This window comes from Brassica oleracea, chromosome C5, assembly GCF_000695525.1.
Source record: "Brassica oleracea var. oleracea cultivar TO1000 chromosome C5, BOL, whole genome shotgun sequence".
Lineage (NCBI taxonomy): Eukaryota > Viridiplantae > Streptophyta > Magnoliopsida > Brassicales > Brassicaceae > Brassica > Brassica oleracea.
Window position 1 is genome coordinate 37,785,973 of NC_027752.1, and position 12,280 is coordinate 37,798,252.

Here is a 12,280-nt window from a genome sequence, read left to right on the forward strand (position 1 = left end):
GAATGTCGATTCTGCAAGAAGCCACGATTCAAGCCGCAGGGACTAGGACGTAATAGGGTACCGTACCGATGGATGTGGTACCTACCAATTACAGACAGATTGAAAAGTTTGTATCAGTCTGAGCAGACTGCCGGAGGGATGAGATGGCATGCCGAGCATACTCAGACGGATGGTGAGATGACTCATCCATCAGATGCAAGAGCCTGAAAACATTTTAACAAAGTACATCCGGAATTTGCTAGCAATAGCCGGAATGTGTATCTCGGATTATGCACAGATGGATTTAGTCCATTCGGAATGTCAGGGAGACAATATTCATTGTGGTTAGTCTTTCTTACGCCATACAACCTGCCACCGGAGATGTGCATGCAACAAGAGTTGATATTCTTGACCATATTAATACCTGGTCCGAACCATCGAAAAAGGTCTCTGGATGTTTTCCTACAACCACTGATAAAAGAGTTGAAGGATTTGTAGTCAACAGGGGCGGGGACGTATGACTGCCCAACAAAGACAAATTTTACGATGCGAGCGATGCTTATGTGGACCATAAGTGACTTTTCTGCCTATGGGATGTTGTCTGGATGGACTTCACATGGGAGATTTGCTTGTTGATATTTTAATGGAACGACAGATGTATTTCAACTGAAGAATGGTAGAAAGACAAGTTGGTTCGATTGTCACCGTCGATTTCTTCCCATTGGGCATCCGTACCGAAGAAACAAGAAATTGTTTAGGCACAAAAGGGCACAAAAGGATTGTCCCGCTCCGATATTCAGATTGTCTTCAGAAAAAAGTCGGTGTTGTTCAACTAGGTGGCATCAGAAGTAAAGTTCCCCGATGGGGATGTTTCAAATCTCTCTAGATGTGTTGAAAAGGGTCAAAAGTTCTCCGGGATGAAAAGTCATGATTGTCATGTCTTTATGCAACGACTACTTCTCTTTGCATTTGTGGAGCTACTTCCACTAAACGTACATGAAGCAGTGCAGGTAGTATGTTATAACGCATTAATTTTATAATGGTTTAGTTTACAATAATATATGACTACTAATGTGTTTAATTATTTTTGGAATATACAAGGCATTGGAGCATTTTTCAGGGTTCTGAGCACACACACTCTTAAAGATGAAGTCGTGGAATAACTTCACAAGAACATTCTCATCTTATTATCCAACTTGGAGAAGATATTTCCTCCCGGATTTTTTGACGTCATGGAGCATCTAACTGTCCACCTCCCATATGAGGCATTGCTTCGTGGACCTATAATTACGGATGGATGTATCAGTATGAGAGAGCCATGAAATATTTTAAGGGAAAAGCAAAAAACCTCGCAAAAGTTGAAGGTTCTATAATTGCTGGAAGTTTGACGGAAGAAGTTTCTCACTTCACATCGTACTACTTTGCGTCAAAAGTACGTACTTGTCTCTCAAGTCGAAGAAACATTCTCAGGTATATCCACAAGTGACGTAGACAGAAGGAAAGATCAACATTTTATTAAGTGGTTGAAGAATCATGTATTAACTCAAACTCTTAATTTTTGCAGGTTGATCGATCAAACTCTTTTTTCATACATGATCTTCAACGTTCTCTTTATTTTTGCAGATTGATTATGACGACGACGCAGATTACCCTACGTGGTTTCACGAAGTAATTCAAGCTCCACTTGCAAAGGTCACCACATCATAGATGTATTTCACAAGAGACTATACTTTTCACACATATGAGTATGCTACACAGCGGGCGACCAGTAACTATAGAATATGTGTGAAAGGCGAAACAGATTTCTACGGGATATTGCAGAAGATTATTGAAGTGGATTTCTCAGGGTTATTGAAGCTGAAATGCTTCGTCTTCAAATGTGAATAGTTCGACCCCGTCGTCAACAAAGGTGTTCTGTTTAACAAATTCAGTGTAGTTGATGTCAATGGTGGACGAAGGTACAACAAATTCTTTTTTTGGCATACATGATATGTATGATTAATTTCTACGTTGTCTTTATTTTTGCAGGTACAACAAACTCGAGCCTTTCATCTTAGGTTCACAAGCAGACCAAGTTAGCTTCCTTCCATACCCTCGGATGAGAGAATCAGGAATAAATTGGTTAGCTGTGATCAAAGTTACACCTCGTGGACAAATCATCAGTGGAAAAGAACCACCATTGCAAGAAGAACATATAAATGAAGTCGAGGAACCTGAACAACAAATTGATGACATCCATCTCATTGATCCGCATAATCATGAGTACGAAGATCTTACCGACGATGCCACTGACGAAGCTGTTGAAGACGAGTTTAATGAAAATGATGATGTTTCTAGTGATGACGAGAATGTCGATGTATTCGATTGATGTATTTGTTTTCAATATGATTGATTTTCAGACTTAATGCATGTGATTTGAAGGATTTAATCATTAAAATCTATTTATATAATTTGATTTTGTGTAAGGTAATGGGGGGGATTTGAATTAGAAAGAAGAGATTGAGATTATAAGTTAAGGAATTGTGGTTTTAGAATTTGGGGTTTAGAATGGAAAGAAGATATTGAGGTTAAAGGGAAGATGGGTTTGGGGTTTGGAATATATGAAATAGAAGATAAGGAAGATGGGGTTTGAGGTTTTAGATTTTAGGGATTTAAACATAATTCTCGTTATTTCCTCGTAAACTAACGAAGAGCTTACGACGAATCCTAAAATAAAGAACGCGAGACTCGTTAATTCCACGTAAGCAGAATTCGTCGTAAAGACCTCGTAATAGGAAAACGCGGGTATGTACTCTCTATATTTCCTCTCTAATTTGATTAGTTTAGGGTAGATTAGGTTGTTAGTGTAGGGAATTTAGATAGGTTTACTGATTTTATGTTAATTAGTGTTGATTAGGTGGTTAATGTAGGGAAGTTATCTAGATTTATAGAATTTGTTAATTACTGTTGATGTTAATTTTAAAAATTAAATTTTTTTTCCAGATGGTTCGAAAGAACAGACTTACTCCCCATTACAGAGAGATGTTCGGTGAGCCTGGTAGTCGTTAAGACCCGTCTTCTTCAGCTCCTGGCTCTTCTTTAGCTCCCGGTTCTTTGGGTCCGGAGACTGTCCCCGAGACTCAGTCTTCTCAGAGAGTATCTCGGTTGCCTCCTTCTGGTGCACCATCGGTTCCTCGATTCGTTGCACCACCGTCTCCTCATGCTCATGTCCCAGAGGTGCCTCCTGATGTGCCTCCTCCGATGGCTCCTCCGATGTCGGCCGGGATTCGTTGCACCACCGTCTCCTCATGCTCATGTCCCAGAGGTGCCTCCTGATGTGCCTCCTCCGATGGCTCCTCCGATGTCGGCCGGGATTCGTTGCACCACCGTCTCCTCATGCTCATGTCCCAGAGGTGCCTCCTGATGTGCCTCCTCCGATGGCTCCTCCGATGTCGGCCGGGATTCGTTGCACCACCGTCTCCTCATGCTCATGTCCCAGAGGTGCCTCCTCATGTGCCTTCTCCGATGTCGGCCGGGATTCATCCCGATTTGATGGTGCCGCAGAGTGCTCCTTACTCGCAGTACACTGTCGAGGACCTTCTCGTTCAGCCAGGCAGAGAAGGTTTATCAGTCATAGACCCCGACGACCGGACGGAACTTTGTGGTACTTTACATTTTTTAAAAAAATTCTTTTTAAATTCTCTTACAACAATAATAAATAATTTATACTTTAAATTTATTTTTTTTCAGGTTTGGGGTTGACGGATGTGTTGCTCGGAACGTAACCGAGACGGTCAAAGGTTACTTCTCCGAGCCACATCCGAACTGGAAAAAGCGCCGATCTACGTGGTTCAAAATTTTCGCTGTAAGTTACTAATAATCAATTATATATACTTTAATTTTTTATGATTTAGATTTTTTAATTTTTTAAAACTAATTCTTAATTTAATTTTTTTCTGTTACAGCAAAAATACCATTGGTCCATGGGGGTCAATGAGAAGGTGAAGAAAGCGTTTAACGCGAAGGCGAAGACTTGCTTGTTGGACACGGTCTCCAACTGGAAGGGTGACTGGATCGTGAAGGGATATGGGTGTGGCAAACCTCCTGAGCTCACCACGGATGTGTGGGATGGCCTCATCCGTTATTGGCGGGATCCTGACTCCATTAGAGTCGCCGAATCTTGCTCTGCCTACCGTCAGACAATAGATGAGCACGGCCACGGGCCGATGCTTCACTCTACGGGTCAAAAAACCCCACACCGGTGTGCCGTCTGGATATGGTAATTAAATACTGAATTTGATTATTTTTTAAAAAAATATATATATAAATATTCTAACTGTCTTAAATGTTTTTTAGGCCAAAGAGACGGGAGAACTTCCGTCTCTTTTGCAACTTTACGAGATGACCCACAAGAACAAGGCGGAGATGCTAGGTCCGAGCAGATCTTCAACGACTTGGTTGGTCACGTTGAAGACCGCCAGACCCAGCTGACCCAGCAGTCCACCGACGGATTACCCATCATCTTATCCACACTTGAAGTGGATAAGATTTACGAGGAGGTAAAGTTTTTAAAATTTTAAAAAATTTTAATTATTAATTTAATTTAACTTTAACTTTTTACTAACAATATTTAATTTTTGTTTTTAAAGTTATCCCTAAGAAAAAGGGACGTACGTTGGGGATTGGTTCCGTCAACGATGTTCCGAGAGCGACATCGTCTTATGGTCAGAGATGGGATGATGATGTCACTTAGCTGTGTAACGAGTTGAACTCGACGCGATCTGCGTTCACAGCTCGTACGGGTGGAGTCGAGGACTTGTTGGACGTTGTAGCGGCCTCAAATCCGGAATGAGAGTTCTTGCTGAGGAACATGTGATGACAAAATCTCATTCTAGGCGAGTCACCCGGCACACATGACGAGGCGGATGTACATAGGAAGAGTGAGGAATTCTACCGGGCGATGAACGACCCTTAGTTCTTTTTTTTTCTTTTCGTTGGTTGTATTATAAATTCAAAACTTATTTATGTAGAAAATATTTTTGTATTTACGTTATTTTTAAATTATATTTTTATTAATAAATTAAATAATTTTTATTATATTTTCTAATTCTGGAAAATAAAAAATCGAAGTAAATTCATAGCTAAATTACGACTACATTGCGTGGAAAGTTTACGAGGAAGTTACGAGGAAAACTTTTACGTCAACACTACTAGGAAAGCTTAACGAGTATTTTACGTGGAAGGGTTTACGTGTAATTTACGAGGAATTACTTTCGAGGTATTTACGAGAAAATGTAGCGTCCTCCTTACGTGGAAAGGTTACGTGGTTTTTACGACGAATATTGTTCTTCGTTTTTACGACGAAATGTGTTTCTCGCTAATTTTTGACGAATTAGCGAGGAAAAATGCGTTACGACGAATGGATAACGACGAAACTTGTTTCCTCGCTAATTCCTCGTAAAGTCTATTTTACGACGAACTTACTACGGATTTCGCCTTCGTTAATGTTGTGTTTTCTTGTAGTGTATTATGAATAGGTGATGCAGCTGCTCACCATAAATTTGTTAACTAGTGTAGCTTTGTACATAATTTAAATAATGTGTATCTATCTTGTACTTTGAACTTTTGTTTGGCAACATAGATAGCAGTTAGAAAAAAATAGTGATGTTTGAAAACATGGATATTAGTAAGTTAGGAAAAAAAAGTAATGGGTTTATGATATTAAAAAAATTAAAAGTTCATCACATTATATTAAAAAGTAATGGTTTTATGTTATTTGATATACATATTCAAATCAAAATAATAATTTAAAATTGAATTATATCAATAATTCATTCAAAAATATACATATATTCAAAATTTATTTTTACTAACATATTTTTCAATAACTATTATAAAAAAGTTTTCAATATATATAAGAAAAATACAATACAAAGCCTAATTTCAAACACCAACTTAAATTATGGTTTTTATATTCCACATTGAAATTTAAAAATATAATATATGTGATTTTTTATACGATTGTACGTATAAAATAGTATTAATTATAAGAAAATTTATCTGATGGTACGTATAAAATACGATTAATTATATGATAGTTCATATTTTTGTAACCTATGATGATACAAATAGGATATATAATAGTGATTAGGGGTGGGCGTTCGGGTTTGTTTTCAGGTTTGTTTGAGATTTCGTGTTCGGTTTAGATCTTTGTGGAGGATTCGGTTTTTAGTTTTACCTCGGATCAAAATTATTTATAGATCTGCCATTGCGCGTAGTTACAGGCAAACAAAAATTAGATAACCCGACTCAGAAGAATCAATTCTCAAACGGACAACTCATTCACCCCTAACCCTAAACTCTATCGACGGGGCAAATAAAAGCACGGTTAACATGGTTAGGCAGATGCATCCATCATGTGACCCTTATCTAATGTCTTTGTTATTATATCTGTCTACGTATAAATTTAGAAAGCCAATTAAAACAGAAAAACTAATAGGAAAATCCAGCATTGTTTTAGTAAAATCATATACATGATAAACCTGTTCAATCAAAAAGAAAATGTAGAATTCGAATCTAGATACTTTTAGATATAAAAGTATATTATTTTATAAATATTACTTTGCAGATTGTAGAATTCAAACCTGGAACCTGATATCTCAGATCACCCATAAATCAATTATACGTATATACAGGGTCGTTGATTTGAAATGAAAGCTATCAACAAATCAACTGTATAAATGTACAATTATGATATTTGAGACTGATCATAAGTACTCACATGATGTGTATTTATGAGGAATGGCAAAAAGATATGAGAAAAAAACAAGCAACATTTATTCTCGTATACAACACAAAAGGGTGGCTCAGCTTTTCCTCTCTTCTCAGTAAACCTTACCCCTTTCTCTTCATTTGACTCCTCTAAAAATCAAACTAATAATTATGCGTGAATCTTTTTACCATTGAAAACGAAATGTGGAAATTTAAAATACAGAACCAAGTCTCCCCACATCAACAAGGTTTTATGGAATTATTTGATGCATATAATATGACTACCTAATAAGAGAAAGTAATAGCATAATCTAACAAGTATGGTTAACCGGAAAACAGAAGATTGTATTAGACATGTAGAAAGCAGTAAATATAAGCTGTGCTCTTCTTAAGAAACATACTCTTTATACAAACATTTAATTTGATTTGTTGGCCATTTTTGTGGACAGTGAAATACTTAATACCTAAAAGTTCTTACCTTTCCGTGTACAAAACTTCCAATCTTACCAATCTGTCAATAGGTTTAACCACAGTTAGAGAATATTATTTGGTAAAAGGGGTACTAGTACAGACTACAGACAGTGAGAAACATAGTCACGAGTGAGTGAGAGAGATAGAGAGAAAGAGACAATAAATGGTTCTGAGGGAATAATTAATAAGAGTGTTCTTTGGTTTGGCTTTGGGGTCAGGAAGACCCAAACAAACACAACACATAAAACAAAAGTAAATTCCTGTCCAAAGCTTTAAAGATAGGGAGTAAAGGCATAATTCTTTTTGCCCGTTTCCTTATTCATTGCCTTTTGCCAGTCCCCTTGATAGTGAGACTTTTTTGCACCTCCTTTAACTTTTATTACAACAACACAAACAAATGTTAAAACTAAGTTCTTTTTTTGAAATTTATATCAACCATACATCAATGGACTAACAAAAAGATGCAAGGACTAGCTCAGGAGGGATAGACAAGGTAGGAGAAGATGACTCAGACAAACTAGGGGTAGATATGCATACATATCTTACACCAAAAAGAGATAAAAGAAAATCTGTAAAATGATAGAAGAAGGAGACACTTAGAAAGGGATGAGGTCTTACAAGGTCAAGAAAAGGCCTTACAAGGTCAAGAAAATAAAAATCATTCAGTGGGAGAAAGAAGTTTTAATAAAATTTTAAAAAAAAACTGAAAATGAGCTCAAGTTGGGATAACACCAGATTATCAATGTAATTGGAGTTCCGAAAAGAAACTTAATGTTTCAGCACAACGGACCCAATAATCTCTATGCATCATGAGGTTTATGTTCACGCTACTGCCTGCACACACAAGAAGAACTTATTACTCTTTGTCTTAACAAATATACGTGTATATAAGTGGATTAGATCCATATTGTTTTTGATTATTACTTTACACTACTTAGCTTTAAAAGTTCAAACCATTTATATTTATCCCAAAAACATACACAAGTACAGGATAATAAAGCTATAGTCTATGGAAATATATATATTTACATGGAATCTATATATACACATGCATGCTTATATAGCATGTGTTAGGTTGAGCATTTCAATACTTCTGATACATATATGCAAACAAACATGTGACAATAACTCAGAACACTCATCTTCGTAAATCGAAAGTCGCCAAAATGTGTGTCGATCGTGTGTATAAATATATGTACACCTACACTACATAAATATATATGTACTATATAATTCAGTACTGAAAATCATTTGTTCTGTTCTATATCATTAAAATATCAACAATGAAAAACCAGGACTTCCAACTGATGAAACCCTAACTCTTCACATTACATACATCAAAAATACATATGCAAATCACCTTGGAGAAACTCCTGTTTCGCTTCTTTCATCCATGAGAGCTCTTCTCTCTGTTCCATTTAAGAGAGAGAGAGAGAGAGAGAGAGAGAGTGTTGATAAACGGTGAGATATATGATGGAGAAGGAATCAAGTGAAGAGTGATTATAAGGCGAAGAGAGAAATAAATAAATAATAACCTTCGTGGGCCGGGGCCCAATTGGACCTTTGCGAGGGATCGTGGCGTCGTCAATGCCGAAAGAGCTACTATTTAAGTGAACTTGATGACGTCATCGTTACGATATTCATAGACCTACCTGCCCGAACACGTGACCGTTCTGCCCGGAAGGTGGTCCTCTTCTCTGAGTTAGCAGTTTCGTTGGTCCTCCTAATAAGTGAAATAAAAGTCAACAGGTCAAATAAAAACTCGAAACTGTGTTTCATTTTCACCTTTCCTTTCTTTGTCAACAGTTCTTTTCATTGATTTCCTTCTGTTATTTTTTTTTTAAAACACTTTGTTTTGGTTTCCTTCTGTTAAAATGTACATGTTTCATATAATATCCCACGTTATTTATTGTAACATTTTTTTTTTTGAACTGGATTTATTGTAACATTTTTAACTTCATAACTCAACCTAGCTGGACTAGGCTTACTGGCTAAACATAATTATTCGCTAATTGGTGAAGAGACTGAGATTGAGCAAACTAAGAGAATCTTGGTAAATGGAATTCCTCAAATCTAGGGACACAATTTTAGACTTCAAATTTCAAAATATATCATGTTTATAGTAGCATTCTTCAGAAACGATGATGTCCATGTGTTGTTTCTATTTTTCAAGCCTGCAATTTCCTAAAATTAATTTTTCTAACTTCTTAAGAAGTTTATTCATCCCTTATGTTTTGAATATATTGTTATTCTTTATTCAAATGAGTTTCCGTCCTCTGGAAAATGAAGTAGGCGAAGTAAGATTGATCAAAATATAATTAAAAGTGATCGAATTCGTTTTTAGCTAATATAAAATGGTTGTTCCACAAAAAATGCTATATAAAATGGTTCAAGAAAAAAAGCTATTTAAAAGTGAAGTAATCAAAAGTCTAAGATTTGTGGGGAATAGAAACTTTGTGGGCGTGCGGGAAAATCACAGTCTCCTAAGGCATAAATGGTCAAAATAATGCTATAAACTAGCAACGTACTAAACTAATACTACTATACTGTTTTATAATCAAACTGATGACGCGAAAAAGAATCCATTGACAGACCTGGGTTCCCAAGTTAAATTAATATTTCGTTTAATGTGTGAACGGTAGTACTACTATTTGTTTATACGTATTCACTCTTAACAAGTCTTCAGTATAAGACATTTCAGTTGATATCTTCAGGGCCGGCTCATTGGAGGGGACAAGCGGTGCGACCGCCCCGGGCCCAATCCCGTGTCCCCCCTACAATACTAATTAAGGGTCCAATTTTTTTATAAATCTATATTTTTATATATAAAAAAATTATAAATATAATAAATAAAATTGAAAAGGGCTCAAAATTATTTGATATGTATATAGTTTTATTTTTATTACAAAATATATACACAAAATATTACTGATTAAATTTTAAAAATATTTTAAACATTAACTGTATATAAATTTTAAAGGGTGAAAAAAAAAATTTTACCCTAAAACTTCTAACAGTGTTGAGCTTGGCCCTGGATATCTTTAAAAACATTTTTTTTTGTGAATAGAAAACTACGACAAGGCTCTTAACTTCTCAAAAAGGGTCCCCTACAATTATTACAAGTAAGAAGGATACTATGAATTTTTTGTTTCGTTTGTTTTCTTGCCCATATCAATCACTCCGTTCCCTCTTCTATCACTTCTCTTTGGTACCATGCTCCAGAGATCTTCCGTTTTATGCCCAACATTTTCGTTAGTTTTAGTTTTGGCCCCATAACAATACTTTAGTTGATCTGGTAGTGAAAAGCTGTAATGCAAGTATGTGTAGCATGCAAAAGTAAGGAAGATAAAAATTTAATAATTTTTCTAAAGAAATGCTCTAAATCCTTTATATACTAAAGCGCAAGTCGCTTCACCAATCAAATTCTGTCACGTAATCCACATTTACAAAATTAATTAAAAAGGAATAATGCAACAAAAAAAACTCTATCGCACGTATCCCAGTACCTCCAATCTTCCCTCTTCCTCCACAAGCTTTTTTCCATGTTCCTATATATTTCTAAAAATCAGTAAAACAAATGAAAACAAAATCTATCAATAGAAAATAGATTAGGAAAAAACTACACTCCTTTTCTAATTTTCAATACCATAATACAAACTTGGGACTGTATATAATGTTAAGAGTTAGTGTCGAGTTCCATTAGACTGTATTCTCGAGTGATTCTATCAAGAAATAGTGCATATGATGGCTCTGAATTAATGGAGAGTAATTCAACCACAATAAAAAGATTCAAAATAAGATCCAGCTAAAAAGGAGAAAAGATAATGATAGAACACGCGACATGGTAGGATATGAGGAACAAATTCTGATTAAAGGTAAAAATGCTTCTGTTCTAATTGTTTTCCTACTATAAAATAGTTTTAACAACAAAATGTAAATTGAAAACACCATTGAAATACTACAGAAGGTATAGTGACTATGAATGTAATAAGAGAAATTAGCCATAGATTGCAAGTTTAGAATTAGGAAAAATACATGAAGAACAAGACATAAAGAAGTAAGACAAAAGTATAAAACTAATATTTGTATTTAGTGAATTAATTAAGATCAAGGTAGTTTTTTAAAACCAATCTAACTTCATTTTATATGTTGTGGTTAATCATAGAACTGATAAGTTTAATGATTTGTTTATGTATATTCATCAAAATTTTATAAATGTAGTTATAGTTGTATATAAATGAGACTTTTAGTCTTATTTGTTAGCAAAAATATACATGTGCGCAGCACAGGAACAATACTAGTATTCATTATTTTTAAATAAATAGTTATTGGCGTTAGTGGTTTGATTTTTTTTTTTGAAACACTGGCGTTAGTGGTTTGATATCTATCAGATTTTGTTGTGAAACCGTGTAAACAATTAACGAGTCTTATAAAACGCCATTATTTTCAGCCGTCCATCTGCAAAGCTTTACGTATTTTAGAAGATCTGCGGAGGAGGACATTATAATTTGAAATAACATGGTTGGCCTATCATTAGCCCATTAGCAGCCCATAATAAAGTAACATTTGATATCTAAAGTTTCGGTTTATGTTAGCAGAGAAGACACATTTCGAACCATTGTTTTGCCGGTAGATCAATTTCAAAGTTTTCTTTTACAAAAATTGTAGACTAATGTTATTCCTTTATATAGATGTTTTCTTCTTCTGTTTTGTTTGATTACAAATTAGACTAATTAGTTCCAACCTTAGACATATTTTAAACATAACAAATATGTAATACTAATGCTTAATCTATCACTACAAAAAAACAGGGGGATTCTGATGGCCGAAATCGTCGGTAATTCGTCGGAATCGGTCTATTCCGACGAATTTCCGACGAACCCGTCCGTCGGTATCGTTTCGTCGGAAAAAAAAAATTCGTCGGAATTTCGTCAGAAATTCCGACGACTTTCTGACGAATACCAAGAAACGTCATTCTGACGAACTTCCGACGATATTACGATGCGGCTACACGAGACCAGAGTTCATCGGAAAACTACAATTCCGACGAACGTGGTTCCTCGGTTTATTCCGACGAACT

The 12,280-nt window shown here is 35.6% G+C and overlaps 1 long non-coding RNA gene across 1 annotated transcript; it reads right to left on the reverse strand.

Annotated features, from left to right (window-relative positions):
• Positions 1–7,216: 7,216 nt before the first annotated feature.
• LOC106292793 lies at positions 7,217–8,737 on the reverse strand. The gene is made up of 2 exons (XR_001260259.1): positions 8,561–8,737; positions 7,217–8,034 (listed from the first exon to the last, which is right to left on the reverse strand). It is a non-coding gene; the product is annotated as an uncharacterized LOC106292793 (long non-coding RNA).
• Between the last annotated feature and the right edge of the window lie 3,543 nt (positions 8,738–12,280).